Source organism: Lampris incognitus, chromosome 21 (assembly GCF_029633865.1).
Source record: "Lampris incognitus isolate fLamInc1 chromosome 21, fLamInc1.hap2, whole genome shotgun sequence".
NCBI lineage: Eukaryota > Metazoa > Chordata > Actinopteri > Lampriformes > Lampridae > Lampris > Lampris incognitus.
In genome coordinates, this window is record NC_079231.1 from 26,198,080 (window position 1) to 26,219,898 (window position 21,819).

The window sequence follows — 21,819 nt, forward strand, 5'->3', positions numbered from 1 at the left end:
ATTGAGAGTCTTTTCATATATTGTAAAAATGTTTGGCAGGATCACCAACATGGGGATCTCTGGTTTGAATCCCCATGTGACCTCGGGCTTGGTCGGGGAGCCCTACAGACACAATTGACTGTGTCCGTGCGTGGGAAGCCGGATGTGGGTATGTGTCCTGGTCATTCCGTAACGCCTCCTCTGGTCGGTCGGGATGCTTGTTCGGGGCGGAGGGGCGACTGGGAGGGGATAACGCGTGATCCTCCCACGCGGTACATCCCTCCTGGGGAAGCTCCTCACTGTCAGGTGAAAAGAAGCGGCTGGTGACTCCACATGTGTTGGAGGAGGCATGTGGTAGTCTGCAGCCCTCCCCGGATTGGCAGAGGGGGTGGAGCAGAGACCGGGATGGCTCGGAAGAGTGTTGTAATTGGCCAAGTATAATTGGGGAGAAAAATGGGGAGGGGGGGGCGGGGGTAGAGTTTGGCAGGATTATAATTGTAGGTCAATATACCAAATGCTGTAGTGGTTTAACTGATCATCAGTCACAACTGAAAACAGCCTTGGGAGCCCAGCCTTATTCCTACATTATCAAGCAGTGAGTCCGTTTAAATATTTAGGGAAATGGTCACCTGCTGACTGCGTTTTTTTTCCTTTTCTTTTTTTTTGGGGGGGGGGGAATGCTGTGCTGACATAAGGGCACACCGACTGTTACACCTCTAATGAATCATTGGAATGTTGATAGAAAACACGACTGCAAATACCAGCATCACCACAAGAGCCAGTAAAGTGTCAAAAAGCAGGATCTCCAAGATCCATCCCTCCACCCATTTCCCGAACCGCTTCTCCCGCTGTCCGGGCCGCGGGGATGCTGCAGCCTATCCCAGCAGTCATTGGGCGGCAGGCGGGGAGACACCCTGGACAGGCCGCCAGACCATCACAGAGCCAGTGCGAGTCTTTTTGCTAACGCGTGAATGAAGGACTGCTGCTTTAAGCCTCGCGGGTCAGCATGGGCGTGTGGTGGCGGTGCCGAGTCGTATGCAGCCTTTGATTCAGGACGTGCACACTCGTCAGGCCGCTGTGCTGTTCACACTAGTACACAACTTGCTGTCTTGTAAACGGGAATCTTGAATGCGTTGTGGTTTTTACACTACATGACTGAGCGGTGACAGGGGGTCAAAGTACAAGGTCTTCCAACAGGAGGAGCCCACGACCGGTCTGTCGGGTCTCCAAACTACGTTTTGTCACGAAAGCAGGCGAGAAGTGACACGGGAAATGACGTGTCCCAGCGGACCGAGGAGCTTTCCTTGCAGCAGGCGTGTTGGTGTTGGGGAGTTGCAGGCGTTACGACTCGTGCCCACGGCCTCCCTCACCCCGTGTCTTGCGCTCTTGCTGGCTGTAGCCCGTCGCCGCCCTCCTTGCCAGTCACGACGCTTCTCACACTGCGGGATCTGGACTCCCCAGCAGGTCCACATAATCGGCTCTGTGTATAACTGCAGTCCACCGACCCCCGGCCTCCACCGCAGCGGCCACACCAGTCCCCCGCCCGCTAGCATGTGCCTCCGACAACCGCATACTCCTCGCGAAACCGGCAGTGTAGAACTTTTGTCTCCCCCTTCTGGCAGCGAGTGTAATTACAAAAACACTGTCGACAAGCGCTTAATTAATAGTTACAAAACGTGTTACAACCAATATAAAGAAATGTCCCGGTCCAAGACAATAATCCATTAGTGGGGTAGAGTAACGCCTAGGTAATGGCCACATAGCCTCTCCAAATACTGTAAAACAGCGGTCCCCAACCCCCGGGCCGCGGACCGGTACCGGTCCGTGGGTCATTTGGTACCGGGCCGCAGAGAAAGAATAAATAACTTACATTATTTCCGTTTTATTCGTTATCTGAGTCTGAACGATGTTTTATTTTGAAAAATGACCGGATTCCCTCTGTTACATCCGTCTATGACTCACTCTTGACGCTTGTCTCGGTCACGTGATACGTTGCCGCTAAAATTAAACCCACAAGCTGGCAAAATGAGTAAAAAACAAACGTCTTTGGAAAGTGTCTTTGCGAAGGGGAAAAGGCCCGGTGAGGAGACAGAAGAAGAGCCTACGACTTCCAAGAAAAAGAAAGCTGCATTTAACAGACAATACCAGGAGTCCTACTTAAAATATGGATTTATCGCGACAGGTGATTCCCGCGCACCAAAGCCCGCTCTGCATAACGTGCGGCGACCGGCTCTCTAATGAGGCAACGAAGCCTTCTGAACGGCTTCGCCACGTGGAGACCAAGCACCCTGCATTAAAAGACAAGCCTTCGGAGTATTCTGGAAGAAAAAAGCATGAACAAGAAGGACAGAAGCATTACTGAGGGCCACCACGTCAACAAATGCGAGTGCACTGAGAGCGTCATACTGGGTGGCTAATGGTATCGCTAAGGCTAAGAAGCCATTCCCCACTGGTGAAGAATTGATCCTGCCCCCCACTAAAGACATTGGCCGTGAACTTCTAGGAGAGGCTGCGGTTAAAAGATGGCACAGGTGCCTCTTCCGGCCAGCACCGTCACTCAGCACATTGAGGAAATACTAGCAGAGGACATTGAGACACAATTGTTGGAGAGCATTAATACATCACCGTGGTACACACTCCAGGTGGACGAGTCTACAGATATTGACAACAAGGCAACACTACTTGTTTATGTGCGATATCTTTATCAGGAGGATGTACACGAGGATATGTTATGTGCACTATCGTTGCCAACCAAAACCACAGCCGCAGAACTATTCAAGTCGCTGGATGATTATATATCAGGAGAACCGAACTGGTCCTTTTGTGTCGGCATATGCACAGACGGAGCTGCTGCCATGACCGGACTGGTGGCTGTCTGGTGTAACTACTCGGATTAAGGAGGTTGCACCTGAATGTGAGTCTACGCATTGTGTCATTCACCGGGAGATGCTGGCTAGCCGACAAATACCACCGGAATTTAACAGCGTATTGAATGACGTCGTTAAAGTTATTAACCACGTCACAGCACGCGCCCTTAACTCGCGCCTGTTCGAGCAGCTTTGTGAGGAGATGGACGCGGAGTACAGACACCTTCTCTTATACACAGAAATAAGATGGCTATCCCGAGGGACGTCGCTGGCCAGAGTGTTTGAATTACGAGAGCCGCTGCAGAGATGTCTCTCAGAAACCAGTCCCCGCTGGCAGCACATGTCAGTGACGAGGACTGGGGCGCAAAACTCGCTGACTTGTGCGACATATTCAACCTGCTCAATGAACTCAATCGGTCACTTCGGGGGGAAATGACAACTGTCTTCAGGTTGGCAGATAAAGTAGCTGCATTTAAAGCCGAGCTGGATCCGTGGGGACGGCGCGTGAACAGAGGTATATTTGACATGTGTCAAACATTGGCGGGGATTTTGGAAGAGACTGAGACCGAGCCTTCATTCTCCCAGCTGCTGCACCATCACCTGTCTTTGCTTTTACAAGAGTTTGAGCGCTACTTCCCAACCACAAAAGACCCACGAACTGCCAAGGAATGGATCCGCGACCCATTTGTCAACCTTAAAAGTATGTTCGAGACAACAACTCTGCCGGTGTTCTGGATTAAAGTCACGGCAGAATACCCTGAGATCGCCACAACAGCACTGAAAACCCTGTCGCCATTCCTGACATCCTATTTGTGTGAAGCGGGATGTTCTGCAGTGACGGCAACCAAAACCAAAGGACGGAGTAGACTGGACATAAGCAACACACTTCGGGTGTCATTGTCTCCCATTACCCCTAGATGGGACCGTCTCGTTGCAGAGAAACCAGCTCAGGGCTCCCACTAATTTAGCGTTATGGTGAGTTGCATTTTCATGCAATTTGTATTTGTTTTGTGTTGCATCTTATTTTGAAGGCATGTTTATACGTTACCATGGCGACCAGAGAGTGTTAGGGGGCAGAGAGGATGTTACTCATGTTATGTTGTTGGCGCGATGTTACGAGGACGCTGCTAATAAAGTTGCATACGAGTACACAGTGGATTCACGTTTATTATTATATTTAGAAAATACCACAGTTTTTATGCCGGTCGTATCATTTTATTTTGTGTATTTATCCGCCACACCTTAAAGGCCGGTCCGTGAAAATATTGTCTGACATTAAACCGGTCCGTGGCGCAAAAAAGGTTGTGGACCGCTGCTGTAAAATACCAACCTGTCCCAGAGCACTAAAGCGACATCCGTGTCTGCCCTCAGTCCTTTCTCTTATTTCAGCGCCCTCCGATTAGGGAAAGCTACACCAATGGTTATCTGTATTTGTCCTCGCCGTCGACCACTTTATTTCCTTTTTCTGCTTTAATCCTTCCTCTGAATCCTGAGTTTCTTTTTCTCCGGGAATCCGGAAACTACTCCGTCACTACTTCCGCTCTGGCAAAGCTAACCAGTGTAACGGGGGCAGTCCTATGCTATTCTATGCTGGTCAGCCTGCTGCACGCCCGTCACTCTCATCAGTAGCTCTGCGTTGTGTTCTATTTTCGGTGGGGTCCCAGGTGTTGTGGGGGCCCTCAGTCTCTCATCATCATCATCATCATCATGATCAAGGAAGGAGCGGGGACACACAGGACTCTATTTGGCCCACCTTGCCATTTATTTTGGTTTCAAACTCTTCGACAAACGTCCAGTCCTCCAGCGGGAGCGGTGTTTCTTACGGACGTGGGGGTCGAAGTTCAACCACTACCCGGACTTCACTCGTGTGCGTTAGAAGGAGAAACCGTCCACGGGACTCCGATGTAAGAAAGGATAAACAAGTATTTTATCCCACAGCTTGCAGTATCTTCTTACAGGGATACTCAAAGTTACGTTCTCCTCAACCAGCAAAAAAAACTGTCCTACGGTAAGAAACACGTGTGGCTCGGCTCGATTGCTGCTTGAGACTCCTCCCACAAAACAAAATGGCCTCTCCCGCGTTCCCTCTTCCGTGTACCCACAAGACCTCTCTCTTAAAGCGACAGTACACGTATATGACGGTCGTTGTAAAACATACATAAAAGTAAATAATGACATAAAATAAAATGTAGTAAACACAAATAACAGCACACAGACAGGATTTGGTGATATTTCATACTCAAACAAAATAAAATAAAAACATTAATTTTAACCTGGTTACATTCACCCCTCCTGAAATTCACCAACATCCTGACAGCAGGATAGAAAGAGAAAGAGGAAAGGAAAAGCCCATCACTGACTACTGGCACAAGTGAAAAGAAGGACCTAGTCCTCCAGTCAACTTAGGAGCTACCTCGGTTACGAGGTTCAGAAAATAATGAGGTTGATCAAGTCTCAGTATTCCCCTAGATCAATGTGACGCCTGATACGCCACACCATGCACTTGGCCCAAAACAACCCTGTCTGATAGACACCTAATAACTCACATTAAACTAGTTTGAATGACTCCAACCTCAATCAAAGTTCAAACCCTCACACTCCGTAGAAATGGCATCTGAGCCATAGATTCTATTAACCTGTTCACTGACCTCACCACCCTCCCTGTGCGTGTCCTAACCCGACCATCGCTCTCTACTTGTGTGCGTGAGACAGTGCGAGCTGCAACATCTGTATCGAGTGAGTGTGGTGCTTCTGTGTGCGAATCAGTGTGAGATATAACACCTACATCGAGTGAGTGTGATGCCTCTATGTGTGGTGCATGTGTGTTGTGTGGTGCGTGTGTGTTGGGTGGAGACTGAGCAGTGGCCCCCACCGGACTGACTACCAGACTAGACGGAATGAACTCTTCCGCTTCTGCCCACTCAGATCTAGGCGAGTCTCCAAGCGATGAGACTGCTAGCCCCACTGCATCCCCTGAGACCGTCAGGACATCTGCACTGTCCTCCTCATCGGACTCTGCGCAGTCAAACAACTGAGTGGTTGTACTGGACTCCTCACCCTGATCTAACTCAGGAAGGGGCAAGAAGTTGACCTCCAACAAACGGTTCCTGTGCACCACCCTGGTGTGCCCCTCTGCATCCTGAATCTTGTAGACGTGGATATTGGGGTTGACACCGACAACCGTGTACACTCCGTTCTCCCATTTGTCAGCCAACTTTCTCTTCCCTCGCTCACTCTGGTTCGCAACCAAAACACGATCCCCGACAGACAGGACAGTGCCCTTGGCATGTCTGTTGTACTGTCGCGCCTGATGCTGCTGCTCAGCCGTGGAGTGCTTCTGAGCGATCTCCATTGCACTCCTTAGACAGGAAAGCAGAGACTGAGCATAAGAGTCATAATCAACAACGTGAGGGTCATGCAAAACCTGCCTGAACATAACATCCACCGGCAGTCTTGGGACACGCCCATACATCAGGAAGAAAGGCGCGTAACCCGTGGTCTCGTGAACAGTGGCATTGTACGCGAGCGTGAGAGAATGGATCTGCTGAGGCCACTGTTGCTTCTGCTGAAGCGGAAGGGAACGGAGCATATTCCCCATCGTGCGATTAAACCGCTCTGTCCCGCCATTACCCATAGGATGGTAGGCCGTCGTGTGGGACTTCGCTACACCCGCCAACCTGAGAAGCTCTGCAATCAGGTTGCTCTCAAAGTTTGTGCCCTAGTCAGAATGTATTCTCTCCGGAAACCCGGAAACACAGAATACATGATCCCAGAGTTTCTTGGCGACCTGCTTCGCTGTCTGATTGGCGCAGGGGAACGCGTGAGCAAGCTTAGTGAAGTGGTCAGTAACCACTAGGACATCGACCGACCGCTGCTTACTGTCCTCAGCGGACCAGAAATCCATACACACAAGCTGCATCGGTGCGGAGGTTTTAATGCTCTCCAGGGGCGCGCAAGCAGCTGGCTCTGGGGTCTTCCCAAACACACATCTCCGACAGCATCTGACATATGCTCTGATATCCCTCTCCATGTCAGGCCAATAAAAACGCTGCCTTGCAAGAGAGAGAGTACGGTCCTGGCCCTGATGACCAGCGTGATCGTGGATGCCAGACAGTGCCTTGTCTTTCAGACTCAGAGGTAAAACATACTGAGACCTCCTCTGCTTGGACACTGGGTCCTTTGTCACCCTGTACAAGACACCATCATTGACTTCCAACTTCTCCCACTGTTTCAGCAGCCTGAAGACCTTCTGGTCAGCACCATGCCTCTCACGTCTCGATAGCCGCTTCCGAACAGCGACAAAGGGCAACACCTTGGAGATGCAGGGGTCCTGCTCCTGACTCAACCTGAGCTCCTCGGTGGATAACATTGGCAGTGTATCCTGACCACCCGACAGATGCTGAACGTGCTGGACCAAACTGAGTGCTGTGAATACTGATGCATCAGGCCAGTCACATTTGGCTTGACAAAAAGCCCTGACCTCAGCTGCATCACAAGCAAACCCAGATCGCGCACTACTCACTGTTTGGGACTGGCAACTGAGTCTGAAAACATCCTGCACAGAGTCCCCCTCAACCCCGTCGGCTTCCTGAACAAGGGCCGGGTAGGGCTCCCTAAGTAGCCTCTGACTGACGGGCTTGGAAAAAGGGTCGCGACTTAAGGCATCCGCCACCACGTTTTTCTTCCCTGGCAGGTGTTTGAGATCGAAAGTGTAAGACGCCAACTTAGACACCCAGCGGATCTCACACGCATCAAGCTTCGGCTTCGTTAGGAGATAAGTCAGCGGATTATTATCTGTCCAAACGGTGAAGCTTTGACCCTTCAGCCAGTGGCTGAACTTTTCACAAACACTCCACTTCAGCGCCATGAACTCCAGTCTATGAGCTGGATACTTCCGCTGTGAGGCACTGAGGGACTTGCTTGCAAAACCAACAGGTCTGGCCTTGGACTCTCCTCGGGGCACTTGAGACAGCACCGCGCCGAGTCCGTCCAAAGACGCATCGACCGACAAAATGAAAGGCACCTCAAAGTCTGGATGGGCAAGCACCACACACTCCAGTAACATCGTCTTCAACAGATCAAATGCTTCCCCACATTCCACCGTCCAGTCTGCGGAGGTAAGCTTACGGAAGCTGCCATGGGGCTTCTTATCCTTAGCTGACCTCCCCCTCCTCTTTTGTCCAGCTGTAAGGGCGAACAGGGGCTTAGCCACGGAGGAGCAGTTCGGGAGGAAATGCTGGTAGTAAAATACCATACCAAGGAAAGATTTGATCCTACGAACAGAAGGCGTGCACCCATCACCTTCCATGAGATCCTGCACTGTCATGTTGGAGATGACCTCTACTTTGGAGGGATCGACAGACACACCTCCGCCATCAACCACGTGGCCCAAAAACCGCACCCGCTTCTGCAGCAGATGACACTTTTTCGGAGCCAGTTTCAAGTTGTTCTCCCTCAACCTCTGAAACACAGTGCGGAGCCTCGACAGAGCCTCAACCTCTGACGGCGCGAAGACAAGAAGATCATCAAGATAGCACAAAAGCTTCGTGAAGTTCAGATCCCCAAAGATCCCAATCATCATTCTCATGAAGGCTGCAGGGCTATTACAAAGGCCCTGTGGCATGCGATTGTATTCATGCAACCCAAGGGGAGTCGTGAAAGCAGTGTACTTCTTGTCATCTTCATGCATTGGGATGTTGAAGAAGCCAGAGGTGAGGTCCATCGTACTAAAGAGGCAGTTACCACCCAGCGCGGCAAGACAGTCCGACTGGTGTGGCAAGGGATGAGCGTCTTTCAAGGTCCGAGCATTCAGCCATCTGAAATCAGTGCAGATCCGAAGCCCGCCATCCTTCTTCCACACCATAACCAGCGGTGAAGCGTATGCGCTCGAGGACTTCCGGATAATCCCTTTCTCCTCCATATCAGTGAGAACCTGTCTCAACTTCTGATAGTGGGCTGGGGGAACCCTCCTGTAGGGCAAGCGAAAGGGGCGCTCATCCACCAGATGGATGCGATGTGTGTATCCTTTGACCTCGCCACAGTCCAGAGAGTCCCTGGAGAAGATGTCATGGTACTCGGTGAGCAGCTGAGTGAGCTGGGACTTGCATGCCTCACTCTCATCAGTAGCTCTGCGTTGTGTTCTATTTTCGGTGGGGTCCCAGGTGTTGTGGGGGCCCTCAGTTTCTCATCATCATCATCATCATCATGATCAAAGAAGGAGGGGGGGACACACAGGACTCTATTTGGCCCACCTTGCCATTTATTTTGGTTTCAAACTCTTCGACAAACGTCCAGTCCTCCAGCGGGAGCGGTGTTTCTTACGGACGTGGGGGTCGAAGTTCAACCACTACCCGGACTTCACTCGTGTGCGTTAGAAGGAGAAACCGTCCACGGGACTCCGATGTAAGAAAGGATAAACAAGTATTTTATCCCACAGCTTGCAGTATCTTCTTACAGGGATACTCAAAGTTACGTTCTCCTAAACCAGCAAAAACAACTGTCCTATGGTAAGACACACGTGTGGCTCGGCTCGATTGCTGCTTGAGACTCCTCCCACAAAACAAAATGGCCTCTCCCGCGTTCCCTCTTCCGTGTACCCACAAGACCTCTCTCTTAAAGCGACAGTACACGTATATGACGGTCGTTGTAAAACATACATAAAAGTAAATAATGACATAAAATAAAATGTAGTAAACACAAATAACAGCACACAGACAGGATTTGGTGATATTTCATACTCAAACAAAATAAAATAAAAACATTAATTTTAACCTGGTTACACCAGCGATCTTTTTCCAAACAACTGCAGAGCCAGCGTACGTATGACGAAAGCATTCACATGCCTCTGATTGGCTAACTCTAACCCCACCCTAACCCTAACCAATCAGAGGCAGAGTTGGCAGGCTGACGTAAAAATCATAACTACCGGGGCTCCAGTGCGGGGAAGTTGCCACGGACAACAGATTTAAAAACTCCTGTATGCTGTGAAGTAGAGAGAGTGGTGATCGGTTGGCAAGGGTTTGGATGTAAAGGACATCCATCTATATGTAAGAGTACCACAGTCTAGCTTTAATACTCAAGAGCTGGTTGCACTGGGAGCAAAAGAGAGCAAAGATTCAATACGATTCTGACAATGCATCCACCCTGAAGGTCACTAAACTAAAGACTGAACATTGTCTTCAGCCATTTTGAATTTCTGCTGCCTCCGACAACCCTTGTGTCTCTGTTTCCTTCCATCTCTGTCTTCATGTCCTCCTGTACATGTGTCCAGATCTCTCTGCTGAAACAGTCTCTGGAGCTGCAGCTGTCTCAGTCCCAGGCCGCTCTGCAGCAGCTGCAGTCTCAGTTCAACCAGGAGAGAGAGCTGCTGAGCCAACAGCTAAAAGGTACCCTGACATGACGCTTCCGAGCAATGCAGTCCCATCATGCCCCTTATTGTCCAATACTAAAACCCCTCTCAGAAGAATAAGAATAGTCAACTTTATAAAGTTCTGAACAAGGTAATTTTAGCATGGTCCTGTTTCACCGGACATTTTATTTTTTTTAAATGTTAACGATATTGGTCAAATGAACTTTACATTTCAACAGTACAGAAGGCATTTCAAACTTTTTTTATCCAGCTACTCGCCATCCAGTTAACGGCTACCATCAGCTGCAGGCTACACCTAATGGTCAGGCTGGCCTGTAGTGGGTCAGCAAATGAACCACAGACCTGTACTACGAAGCCCGATGTGGAGGGTTAGTGGGGTAACTCGAGGGTTAACCCTGGGTTTTCAGTGTCAGGACGGTGCTCCACTATTTATCGGGGTACGTCACCATGGTAACTTGTGCTGCACACCTAGCCCGCTCCGGAGCTGGCTATGTTTGAGGTAATAGCTCAACACATATACCAGCACCGCCTACTGGCCAATCAGAGCCCTTGGGAAATGGCATCACCGTTCCTAGAAGATCACATAGACCTCGGTGCGCGAACAGTGAAATGGTGTCTTAGGGAGGCAAGAGAGTTTTTTGAGACCGACAGAAGCCTTTGACTTTCTCTGACAAGTACCTATATGAAACATACAGATCCTCAGTGGCGGGAATTGCTTTTCTTTGTCAGCTTCTTGAGCCGTGTGCTGCCAGCGCGATGCATCGGAGTCGTGCCCTTACAGTCCTAGAGACTGTAGGCGCTGGCTTGCATTGTATTGCTACAGGCACGGTTATGACCGTACTCTTGCGGTGACGCTGACGACTGAAGCACAATACGGTCAGCCGCGCAGCTCGCAAGCTGGCTCTTGCTCTAACAACTTGATAAAGCTACTGCAGTTTGGGGCATGCATATGCGAAAGTGGTAGGTTTTTGTTTACGTGTGTGTTTGTGCATGTGTGTGTTTCCAGAGTTGCAGAGAGAGCACCAAAGGAGAGAAAATCGGCTGCAGGAAGCCCACTGCTGTGCTCTCAGCACGATGGAAGAGGCCAGACAACATCAGATCAGGGTAGGACACACACCGATCATACACCAATCAGCCAAAACATTAAAACCACTGACAAGTGAGTGAATAACAGTGATTATCTCGTTACCATGGCACCTGTCAAGAGGTGGGATAGATTACGCAGCAAGTGAACAGTCCGTTCTTGAATTTGATGTGTTGGGAGCAGGAAACAGACCAGCGCAAGGATCTGAGTGACTTTGACATGATGGCTAGAAGACTGGGTCAGAACATCTCCAAAACAGCAGGTCTTGTGGGGTGTTCCCAGTATGCAGTGGTCAGTACCTACCAGAAGTGGTCCAAGGAAGGACAACCCATGAACAGGCGACAGGGTCATGGGTGCGCAAGGCTCACTGATGTGTGTTGGGAGTGAAGGCTAACCCATCTGGTCTGGTCCCACGGAAGAGCTACTCCAGCTCAAACTGCTGAGGAATTTAATGCTGTGATGCACAGAAGTCAGGACAACACAGTGCATCACAGCTTGCTGTGTATGGGACTGTGTAGCTGCAGACTGGTCAGTGTCCATGACCCCTGTCCACCATTAAAACCCCCTACGATGGCCACATGAGCATCAGAACTGGACCATGGAGCAGTGGAAGAAGGTGGCCTGATTTGATAAATCGCATTTTCTTTTACATCTTGTGGACGATGAAAAAGAAAACTTGATGCTGAATGTTGATAAAGTTGATCATCCACAGCATGAAGATATGGGAAAGAGTGATAGAAGCTATTTAAGAGGAGAGCTGATGATTAGTGAGCAGCAGTATAGTGTCATGCCACCACAGATGTGATGTTTGCTTTGAGAATGTTGATGGAGAAGGTCAGAAGGAGTCACGTGCATACATACATCAAAAAGACATGCATGTTAGGGTTAGTACTCCTGTCTGTGCCCTTGACTGAGGCATGGCAAGACGAACTTGAGTTGGTCCCCGGGTGCTGTATGGCAGCTGCCCACTGCTCCTAGCTACACAACTAGGATGGGTGAAATGCAGAGTGTAATTTCTCTACAGGGATCAATAAAGTATCTCAAAAAAAAAAAGTGTTTTGGTAGACTTAGAGAAAGCATACGACAGGGTGCCGAGAGAGGAGGTATGGTATTGTATGAGGAAGTCAGGAGTTGCAGAGAAGTATGTAGGAGTGGTGCAGGATATGTATGAGGGCAGTGTGACAGTGGTGAGGTGTGTGGTTGGAATGACAGACGGGTTCAAGATGGAGGTGGATTACATCAAGGATCGGCTCTGAGACCTTTCTTGTTTGCAGTGGTGATGGACAGGTTGACGGACGAGATCAGGCAGGAGTCTCCATGGACGATGATGTTTGTGGATGACATTGTGATCTGTAGTGAGAGTAGGGTGGAGGTTGAGGAGAGCCTGGAGAGGTGGAGGTATGCACTGGAGAGAAGAGGAATGAAAGTCAGTAGGAGCAAGACGGAATACCTATGCGTGAATGAGAGGGAGGACAGTGGAATGGTCAGGATGCAAGGAGTGGAGGTGACGAAGGTGGATGAGTCTAAATACTTGGGGTCAACTGGCCACAGTAACAGGGACTGCGGAAGAGAAGTGAAAACGAGAGTGCAGGCAGGGTGGAGTGGGTGGCATCCAGTAATTGCGACAGAAGGGTACCAGCAAGAGTTAAAGGGAAGGTTTACAAGATGGTAGTGAGACCAGCTATGTTGTATGGTTTGGAGACAGTGGTGCTGATGAAAAGACAGGAGGAGCTGGAGGTGGCAGAGTTGAAGATAAGATTTTCATTAGGAGTGATGGAGGACAGGATTAGGAACGAGTGTATTAGAGGGACAGCTCAGGTTGGACGGTTTGGAGACAAAGCAAGAGAGGCAAGATTGAGATGGTTTGGACATGTGTGGAGGAGATATGCTGGGTATACTGGGAGAAGGATGCTGAATATGGAGCTGCCAGGGAAGAGGAGAAGAGGAAGGCCAAAGAAAAGGTTTATGGATGTGGTGAGGGAGGACATGCAGGTGTCTGGTGTGACAGAGGAACATGTAGGGGACAGGAAGAGATGGAAACGTATGATCCGTTGTGGCGCCCCCTAACGGGAGGAGCCGAAAGTAGTAGTAGTTTTACATCATGTGTGCGTTGCTTAAATCGAGGAAGAGACGGCACCAGGATGCACTGTGGGAAGAAGGCAGCGTGGTGCTTTTGGCAATGTTCTGCTGGCAAACCTTGGATCATGATGTTCATGTAGATGTTGCTTTGACTCTTACCACCTACTTAAACATTGTTGCAGACCAAGTACCCCCCCTTTATGTCAACTGTATTGATTTTAGTGGCCTCTTTCAGCAGGATACTGTGCCCTGCTACCTTGAAAAAAAATGTTCAGGAATGGTTTGAGGAACATGACAAATAGTTCAAGGTGTTGCCTTGGCCTCCAAATTCCCCTAGATCTCAATCCGATTGAGCATCTGTGGGATGTGCTGGGAAAACAAGTTCGATCCATGGAGGCCCACCTCACAACTTATTGGTCTTAAAGGAGTTGCTGCTAACATTTTGGCGCCAGATACCACAGGACACCTTCAGAGGTCTTGTGGAGTCCACGCGTTGACGGCCCAGTGGTTGGCGCTGTCGTTTCACAGCAAGAACGTCCTGGGTTTGAACACCAGGGTTGTCCAACCTTTTGGGGGGTTCACTCTTCTGTGTGGCGTTTGCATGTTCTCCCCATGTCTGTGGTGGGGTTCCCTGGGTGCTCCGGTTTCTCCCACCGTCAAAAAAGACATGCATGTTAGGCTTTATATTCCCGTCCGTGCCCCTGAGCAAGGCAATGGGAAAAGAATTGGAGTCGGTCCGCAGGCGCTGCATGAAGGCGACAGCCCACTGCTCCTAGCTACACACATCACATCTAGGATGGGTTAGTTTGCAGTAAATGAATTTCTCCAAGGGGACCAATAAAGGAATTTTAATGTACTGTAACATGCATGGATAAGTAGACACATTGGTCCTTGACTAACGAGTCGGACCCTTTAGTCGACAGGTTAACGTTGTCGCTTGCGGAGTGGGAGACACGGGTTCGCGTCCCGGCGGTAGCGGTTTCCGGACTGCCCCCCCCCCCCCGAATTCGCTACAATACTTTCCCCGATGTCCGTGTTGCGGGTTGTGCAGGAAGACCCAGACAACCACATGGGAGGCGGAGAACTCTTAGTAACGTTTAACGAAAAGTAAAGGGAAACAAAATAAGGGAGAGAGAAGTGCGGGATGTGTATGGTGCCCAGGTAGTTTTGTTCGTGGGGTGTGTGAATACGCTAGATGTAGTGACAGGCGGTAATGTGTGTAGCTATGTGTTAGTGTAAATCATCCTAAGTGTGTTTAATATGTAAATGGAGCGTTGCGTGTTGTGTAAGTGCGTGTACCAGCCAAAATACCAAGTCCGAAGGCAAAGGGGAACCGAGAAGTATTCCGAGTTCAAAGCCAAGAGGTAGTCCGAGGAGGTTGGTTGGCAGGCGAGCCGGCTCTGCGTAACAGGTCACAGTAATGCTATGGGAAGATCTGGCAATGAGTAGAGAGAAGACCAGGTTCTTGTAGGGATAGAAGTGATTGCAGACGAGGAACAGCTGAGTTGATTGTAGATGGGGCACAGCTGAGGGAATGGGTGACCGGGGAAAAGCAGAGCCGTACTGCCAGTCTGCCAGCAGATGGCATCAGAGGCGCCGTAGGGCGCGCCTTGCCCGTTTGGAGGTGCTTGACACCTCAGGGTCTGAGTCTGGTGAAGGCGAACGTGAACGCGCCCCAGAGCTGGTGGTGAGGAGTGGATACTCAGGCGAAGCTGAGCGCCGTGGGGGCCCAGGGGGAACGGAAGAGGTAGGTTGAGGGGGTTGTGAGGGTGAACCCGTAACAGTCAGGGTTTTATTGTCGGTATTGTGTCTTGGTGGACAATGTAAAGAATATTCAATACCTGCTGTCTGTACTTGCACCTGCTTTTTAGTGATGGCAGGGTTTTTGGGTTCAATACAGTTCAGTTGAAGATGATCATTTTTCTGTGGAAAAACAGTGATTTCTTAAATGTTTGGTATCTGCTTCTGCCGAAGAAAGCCACAGTGTTCCAGTAAACTGGATGCTGGGATAACACAAGCCACAGCTGCCAACAGGAGCAGGCAGGAGTAAACTGGATGCTGGAATAACACAAGCCACAGGTGCCAACAGGAGCAGGCAGGGAAGAGTATATATCAGGGAATTCCTGCATCAGGATGCTGACCAAAATGTCTACAAGGTTTTTAATCCGTCAAACATGTATGGTTTTATTTGTGTCTGCAAACAACACACACACACACACACACACACACACATACACACACACACAGCTGTATATCACTACCACAATTGACATCTATCTCCCGTTCTCTCTCCCCTCTGTTTACCTTCTTCTGCTTGGATCCCTCTTTTTCATCCTTCATCATCTGTGTTTGCTTTTTTCTTCTCCTTGACCATCCTCCTTTACATCCGTCCTCTCTCGTCTACCTCACTCTTCCCCTCTGCCCCTCTGACTGACCTCTGTCGATTCCTCTTTCTTTTCTTTTTTTCTTACCTGCTCCTCTTACCTAGGCCCTGGAGGAGCGTCTGAAGCAAGAGCAGAGGGAGGAGGTACAGGCTCTGAAGGAGGCCCATAGGAGAACTTTGGAAATCCTGAGACAGCAGTCAGAACAGGAACTCCAGACGCTCCGCTTTGAATTAGAGGATGAGGGGAAAGCCATGTTAGGTAGGAGGGATGAATGGTTGGATGGATGGAAATTAGAGTAAGGGAAGGGGGGATGGGTGGATAAAAAGGAGAGGGAGTGAGGGGTTAATTTGTAAAGAGTAACTAAACCCTAGACCATTTTAGTGAGTTTAGTGGTATCTACAGGTTAAAACCATGTAAAGGTGAAAAACATGGCAGGCTGGTCTTGGTACCTGGTGATGTTAGCATAGCATGATAAACACAGCTGCAGCTACAAACATTAATAATGGATCTGTTGGATTAAGATGTACCAGCACACCAGTATTGAGAGACAGACGGACAGACAGAGAGAACCAGCACTAACAACTGTAGTAGTAAACTACATAGTACTGTAAATGCTGATTCTTTGGCTCACCAACATCCAACAGACCGATTATTAATGTCATTATCTGCAGTTGTGTTTATTCTGCTATGCTAACATCACAGAGTACCAAGACCAGCCTGCCATGTTTTTCACCTTCGGGGGGGCAGCTGGGAACCACTGCAGCCAGGACAAGAACCTGGGTCCCCCACACCACGGGCGACTATGTTAACCAGTCGACTAAAGGGTCCGACCCGTTAGCCAAGAGCTAGCGAGTCTATTCATCCGTGATCGTTACACTACCCCCTCCTCAGGAAGTGTGTCCCCGCACTTCCCCGCACTTCAGCAAACCAGCTCCCTCGTGCCTCTAGGCGCACGCACCTCACAGTCTCACCATGTAACCTGTAGATGTCAGCAAATTCACTAAAATGGTCTAGGGGTTAGTTACTCTTTAAGAGCGTTTGAATTTGTAAATAGCACATAGTATAATTACACATTATTGTCCTAATGGGGATCTAAATGAACATAAACATCGTATAATTACACATTGTTGTCCTCACATAATATAATTACACATTATTTTCCTCACATAGCATGTCACTCTCACTCACTCATCCAGCGTCGTCCTTGTGGGCATTAGCTGCTCGCGCTGCCTGCCTGATGATGTTGCCCCATCTGTCCCCGTCTCTTATGGCACTGAACGTTTCAGCCATAGTGTCCTATCCACTCCTTTAAATTGTTCATATACTTCATCCTGGGGCAGCCACGTCCTCATTTACCCTCCATCTTCCCTTGTATGATGTCTCTTCTGAGAGAGCATTTTTGGCCAAATAAGCGCATCTTTCTTTTAACAATGGCACCATATAGTTTTCTTTTGACACCAAGTTGTTGTAGGATCCTCTGACTGCTTCTTTTCTCTCGCCAGTTGATGTTTAAGAGTCTTCGGTAGAATCACATTGTAGGAGTGTGTCTTCTTAACCATAATAACCAAACTTGTGCCGTTTAACAAAGTTTAATGAAAGAATCAAAGTTGCAAGTGAGGCACTCGTGGCTGTCAGCTAGGCATGCTATCAGAACTAACCTAACCGTCTCAGTCCGGATGTTAACATTACCTAAAACAATGAACACTGGTAGTTGTAGTCCTATAACTAAACTATGACTATGTAGTCATGTCAGGTCTTGCATTTTCCCCCTTCTTTAACCAAAACCCTAGGTTAAGATAAAGTCATTCAGTCTAGCAGGTAGTCTCCTTTTACTAGCTGCCATGGCTCTGCATGTTGTCATTCTTGTGCCCTTGCTTGTGGCGCATCTCCCTGAGCCACTTCTTGTCTCGGTTGTTGAAGGTTCTGCTCTTGACCTGGATCATGATCCGGTGGTTGTGGAATGACCAACTCAGCGTCCATGTCCTCTTCAGCAGGCTGGTTGGTGCTAAACAATCTTCTTGAGTTCCAGAAGGTTCCATCTTGAAGCTGGAAGGTGTACCTGCCATGTCGAGCGATGATCCTATAAGGGCCAGACAAACTTGTCTTCAGCTTGTGTCCCCTCAGTGGTCACTTGACCCAGACACTATCTCCAATTTGCAGTGAGGGATCCTCCTTGAAGTGGTTTCTTTTGTCGTAGTACTTCTTTTGAGCCTCCTGCCGTTTCTGTACTTCTTTGCGTAGCTTTGCGTCATCAGGTGTTTTGTCAGCCGCGAAGGGTGGACGGACTGTGTTTAGCGGGACTCTCAAGGTTCTTCCGATCATGAGCTCTGCGGGTGATTTCCCTTTCACCTTGTGAGGCATTGATCTGTAGCTCAACTGTAGTGTTTTCAGTGCATCAGAGAACTGTTTCCTTCTTGGAGCAGGGCACGAAGACCATACTTAAGAACTTTGTTAAACCTCTCCACACCGGCATTTGCCAGTAGCTGGTACAATGGTGTCTTCAGGTGCGCGATTCCTTTCTTCTCCAAGAAGCATGTGAAGTCAGCTTGGAATTGTGGGCCCTTTATCTGTCACTAGAACTTGAAGCTGGCCCCATCATGTAAACAGGTCTGAAAGTCCATTAATCACTGTCGCAGTAGTCATGTTGCTTGTGGCTATGACTTCAGGCCATTTGTTGTACAGGTCGGTAACAACAATCAGATACTGTTGATGTGCTGGAGCTGTTTGTAGTTCCCTGAAGATGTCCACTTGAATCTTCTCCCAAAGTCCTTTAGGCCATGATGTTGGCTGTTGCGGTGGTTTCTCTGGTACGAGTGACTTTTCGCTCAGTGCGCAGGGCACACAGTTTTTCACAAAGTCGGTGACATCATCGTCCATCTTTGGCCACCATACTTTCCTGCGAAGGAACTGTTTCATCTTCCTTGTTCCTGGATGTCCTTGGGTGAGGACTTTGTGTCTGAGTGTGATTGGTAAAATGGTACGGTCTCCTCTTCCAACACATGACGTTTTCCAACTGAAAAGTGCTTCCCTTACCATGTAGTATGGGCTGAGAAGAGTGTCTTTCGGTGGACCTTTCCATCCTGTTTTCATGTAGCACAGCACTTCCTTCAGTACTGGATCTTGCCGTGTTTCTCCTGCGAGCTCTTCAGGAGTGATAGCTGCTTGAAGCTCATCAATGAAGGTCTGCTGTATGAAGAGCTCATCTTCCTCCTCGACGAAGTAAGACTTCTCTGAACCATCATCTTGTGGCACAAGTCTCGAAAGAGTGTCTGCAACATTGTTGGACTTTCCTGGGCGAAACTCGGTTTTGTACGTGTACTGGGCAAGCCGATCTGACCATCTGGAGATTCTCATGGGCCGTCTTCCAGTTCCTGAAGTCAACAGAAGAGTGGTCGGGGCCTGATGATCTGTTCTAAGAGTAAATGGTCGTCCAAATAAGTACACGTGCCATTTCTCCATGCTCCATACACAAGCCAGTGCTTCTCTTTCCCCAACTGAGTATCTCTGTTCAATGGCTGACAGGCTCTTTGATGCACAAGCAACTGGATGTTCTTTTCCATCCACGATCGGACTGCACCTAATCCAACTGCTGAAGTGTCGCAGGTAAGGAATGTTGTACGATTTGGTTGGAAGTAAGCTAGAACAGGTGGTTCTGCTATTGCATGTTTGAGTTCGGCGAAGGCTTAGTCTTTTGCACATGACCATTTCACGTTCTGGCGTAGTAACGGTCTCAGGGGTTCTGTTGTCGTTGCATAATACGGAATGAACTTCAAGAAGTAGTTTGTCATCCCCAAGAAGGTTGAAGCTCTTTCACACTCTGTGGTGCTGGCATCTTCTTGATGGCAATCACTTTGGACTGGCATGGTTTCACTCCAGTAGCACTCACCTTGTAGCCAAGACATTTGATTGTATCGATGTTGAAGACACATTTCTCTCTGTTCAACATCATGTTGTACTTTGCAAGTCGTCTGTGAATGTTATCATTCATCCAGGTCATGGTTATCCAAAGGAGTTGAATCAAGTGCAACTGGACTTGGTATATATCCGTGAAGACGTTTCGCCTCTCATCCAAGAGGCTTCCTCAGTTGGTGCCTTTCTGACTAAACCAAGCTAGTCTGACTGGCTGGTGATGAGACTCGGAATTTATCCTCTTTGGAGTTGTTCTCAGAGCTATAGATGTCCATGGCTCTTTGTGTTCCGATGTTTACCAACCCCCGTACTTTGCAAGGCGCGCGAAAACTTCTTTCAGTCTTTCATCATGTTCTTCTTGATCCTTTCCATGGACTGTGATATCGTCAAGGTAGTGTGGCGCCCCCTTCAGGCCAGTCAGTATGATGTCCATGATTTTCTGAAAAGTACTTGGCGCAGACGCTAATCCAAACCGTGCGCGTTTGTACTGGAACACGCCCTCATGCGTGATGAATGCGGTGATGTGGCGAGACTCACGGGCCAGCGGAACTTGGTGCTATCCACTTCTCATGTCTAATTTGGAGGAAACCGAGGTTCGGCAACCTCATTAATCAGCTCGTCAATCGAAGGAAGTGGGTGTTTTCCCACTACGATTGCCTTGTTGACTTCTCGTAAGTCACAGCAAGTACGAATCTCTCCTGATTTCTTCCTGGCAACTGTGATGTTCGAAACCCATTCTGGCGCATCAACCGGTTCGATTATGTCCTCTTGTTGCAGTCGTCTCAGGTCTGCTGCTACTTCTTCCTTGACAGACAACGGAAGTCGTCTCAGCAGTTGCACCACGGGCCAGGCATCTACTCTCACTCTAGGTGCATGTTCAAAACCTCTAATATAGCCTAGACCAGTGAAGAGCTGTGCATATTCTTTTACACACACTGGTTCTGATTTTGTTGCAATCTGAAGAGCAGGCTGCGTGGGTGCAGTGGTTGGGTTTCCCTGGACCAAGTGAAAGTTCAGTGCCTGTAGGAGAGGTCGTCCCATCAGGTGCAACATACAGCTTTGCTAGGACTGTTTTACCTTTGTGAGACACTGGCACAACTATATATCCATCAACAGGCACACTAGATCCATCATACGTGTTATGCTCGCGCACCAGAACCCGACCCGTGTGGCGAAACCCAAGGCAGACAGATACAGGATGACTTCAAAATCCAAAAAGGCGGTTTTATTGGGGGAGGGGAATAAGAAGGAGGGAAGATAACAAATACTGCCGCCAAATAATAAATGGAATAGAGTGGGAGGAATGTATGGTGCAAAAACGTTCTGTTAGTGGTATGTGTGAATAAACTATGTGTGGTGTCCCGTGGTTTGCGTGTATAACTATGTGTGAGTGTTCTTAGCCTATGTGTGGTGCGGTATGTAAATGACAAGGTGGTGTTGAATAATGTGCGTGCAGTTCCTTGGCCACGAATAATGTGCGTGGAGTTCCTTGGCCACGATGTGGCCAAGGAACTCCACGGAGGCAGAGTGGAACACACACACTTCTCGGCTTTCACGAAGAGCTTGTTCTCCAGCAGCCATTGGAGGACCAGGTGGACATGCTGGTGGTGTTCCTCCTCAGTCCTGGAGAACACGAGGATGTCATCCAGGTACACCATCGCGAACGTGTTCAGCATGTCCCGGAGCACGTCGTTGACCAACGCCTGGAAGACGGCCGGGGCGTTGGTGAGGCCGAAGGGCATAACGAGGTACTCGAAATGCCCTAGGTGGCTGTTGAAGGCCGTCTTCCATTCATCCCCTTCCCGGATGCGTACCAGGTGGTACGCGCTGCGCAGGTCTAGCTTGGTGAACAACGTGGCGTGAGCGAGCGGCTCGAACGTGGAACTCATCAGGGGGAGTGGATATTTATTTTTCACCGTGATGTCATTTAACAGTCGATAATCTATGCAAGGCCTCAGGCTGCCCTCCTTCTTTGCCACAAAAAAGAAGCCCGCTGCCACTGGGGAAGACGAGGGCCTTATGATTCCTGAGGCCAGGGACTCTGATATAATTGCGCATAGCCTCCTTCTCCGGGACGGAGAGGTTATACAACCGCCCGCTGGGAAGGGCGGCCCCGGGAAAAAGATCTATGGCGCAATCATAGGGACG

At 49.2% G+C, this 21,819-nt stretch overlaps 1 pseudogene; it reads left to right on the forward strand.

The window, feature by feature from the left end:
* Positions 1-21,819, forward strand: part of LOC130131448 (protein FAM184A-like) — a 187,850-nt pseudogene that overhangs the window by 60,607 nt on the left and 105,424 nt on the right.